Source organism: Mandrillus leucophaeus, unplaced genomic scaffold (genome assembly GCF_000951045.1).
Source record: "Mandrillus leucophaeus isolate KB7577 unplaced genomic scaffold, Mleu.le_1.0 Scaffold76, whole genome shotgun sequence".
Taxonomy (NCBI): domain Eukaryota; kingdom Metazoa; phylum Chordata; class Mammalia; order Primates; family Cercopithecidae; genus Mandrillus; species Mandrillus leucophaeus.
This window is the reverse complement of record NW_012108252.1, coordinates 4,949,477-4,952,202: the sequence shown is the minus strand read 5'-3', so window position 1 is coordinate 4,952,202 and position 2,726 is coordinate 4,949,477.

Below are 2,726 nucleotides of genomic sequence, written 5' to 3'. Positions count from 1 at the left end.
TAATATTGCACATATGGTGTGAACGAAGTCAATTTGGAATTCCAAACCTTCATATGAAGATGACTTGTTCTAACACAGCTCTCTTTCCACAAGCCAATCACTTTAAGGATAAGTTTTTTTTTGCCCAGTGCACACACAGTGCCTTCTTGCTCCCTCTGACAGGAATGTGACAATAACTGTTGTTGTGTTTTTTAAAAATAGAGATGGGGGTCTCACTGCATTGCCCAGGCTGGTCTTGAACTCCTGGGCTCAAGTGATCCTCCTGCCTTGGCCTCCCAAATTGCTGGGATTACAGGCACTGAGCCACTGTGTCCGGCCAGGAATATGACAATTTCTGTCCTCAGCAATTCCCTCAGCTCTGTCTTCTCCTTTCCTCATATCCACATGCCCCAGGCCTTCCCAGTTGCCCAGGTCCAGCTCAAATGCCCTCTCCTCCAGGAAGCCTTCCTTGTCTGCTCCTTTCTCAACTGGAGAGAATCATACATTGTCCATCTCTGTGTCTCTATACAGACACACACACAGTGTTAAGTAGACATTAATAAATGCTTTTTGAATGAATATAGGCTAGTACTCTTTCCCTTACACTACCAATCTTCTTTTTTTACATGATTTAATGCCCCATCCTCATGGCAAGAAGTATTTAAGAGCCATGGGGGAGACAAAATAAAAAGATTTCTAGATCTGACCATACAAAAATTCAGAACACCAGAAACATAATAAAAAAGCAGTCAAGAAACTGAGAAAAATATTTGGAACAAATATGACAAAATAAAAAATGTGTGGTTTTTTTTTTGTTTAAACTTGGCAAAAACTAAAAATCATGTTTTTGAAGCATATGTAGTGATCATTTTGTGAAAAATATTTAAATATAGAAAATCCTGGAAAGTCGACAACATTTTAATAGTAATTAGACCAAGATCATGAGCTTATGCGTGAGATTTATTTTTTTTAAATTTTGCTTTATTCAAATTTTTAAATAATAAACAAGCATTACATACATAATCAGAAGAAGACAGCAATAGATGGCACCTTTTGCTGAATTTCCTACAAGACTCAGTGTTGGTAAGGAAGTGGTGAGATGAAAGACTGGAGCAACTTTCTAGGGGGGCAGTTTAATAGAATATATTAAGAACTTCCGGCCGGGCACGGTGGCTTACACCTGTAATCCCAGCACTTTGGGAGGCCGAGGCGAGCAGATCACAAGGCAGGAGATCAAGAATATCTTGGCCAATGTGGTGAAATCCCATCTCTTCTAAAAATACAAAAATTAGCTGGGCATGGTGGCACGTGCCTGTAATCCCTGCTACTCGGGAGGTTGAGGCAGGAGAATCACTTGAACCCGGGAGGCTAAGGTTGCAATGAGCCGAGATCATGCCATTGTACTCCAGCCTGGGTGACGAGAGTGAAACTCTGTCTCAAAAAAAAAAAAAAGAACTTCGAAAATATTTATGTTCTGTAACCCAACTTCTGGTCATTGTTTCTAATGACTGGAATAAAAGGACTATAGAAAACTTCCAGTCATTGATTCCAATGACTAGAATACAAAATGACTAGGAAATAAAACAGAAATTGGAATGATAATTTCTGTACAGCAATATTCATTGCTGAGATGTCTAACATACAGCAATATTAGAATCTGAAGTATCTAATACTTAAGATGTGGGTTAAAATTATGGTATGGTCATATGGAATACTATGCAATCACAAAAATGCCACTTGTAAAGAATATTTAAATAACATGAAAAGGGCTATGACATATTATTCAGGGTGAAAGTCTGGATTTTTAAAAACTAGGTAACAGCATGATGTCCAAGTTGTGTATGTGTACGTGTATACAAAAAAAAAAGGCTCAGATTACACCAATATATTCACAATTAATATCTCTAGGTTTATGAATTATGGGGGATCTTAGGGTTTTTCCACTGTCACCATGTGTTTTTTAATAACAAGAAAAAACTATTTTAAACATCACGAATGCACATTACTTTGACCCAGCAATTCAACCGTCAGGAACACATAGCCCTCACCCGTGTGAAGCAGACCACGTATCCAGTTATTCACTGTTACTCACTGCAGCACTATAATGGCAGAAGATTGAAAACGGCACGAATGCCCCTCCGAGAGATCTATCAATAACATGATTTACACATACACTGGAATATTCTGCAGTCATAGACAAGAATGAAGACACTTTTTATTACTTTATTATCATTCTATATAAATTTTTTTTTTTTGAGACAGAGTCTCGCTCTGTTGCCCAGGCTGGAGTGCAGTGGCACAATCTCGGCTCACTGCAACCTCCACCTCCCGGATTCAAGCCATTCTCCTGCCTCAGCCTCCCGAGTAGCTGGGACTACAGGTATGTGCCATCCACACCTGCCTAATTTTTGCATTTTTAGTAGAGACGGAGTTTCACCATGTTGGCCAGGCTGGTCACAAACTCCTGACCTCAGGTGATCCACTCGCCTCGGCTTCCCAAAGTGCTGGGATTACAGGCATGAGCCACCATGCCCAGCCAATTGTTTATTAGTAATAGTAATAGTAAATGTTCTTTTTTTAAAAATAAGTTTGGAGTGTAGTGGCACAATCACGGCTCATTGCAGCTTCAGCAAAAGCAATCCTTTTGCCCTCCTGGGCAAAAGCAATCCTCCTTGAGGTAGCTGGGACTACAGGAACATGCTACCATGATAGGGTAATTCTCCTTTTTTTTTTTTTTTTTTTTTTTT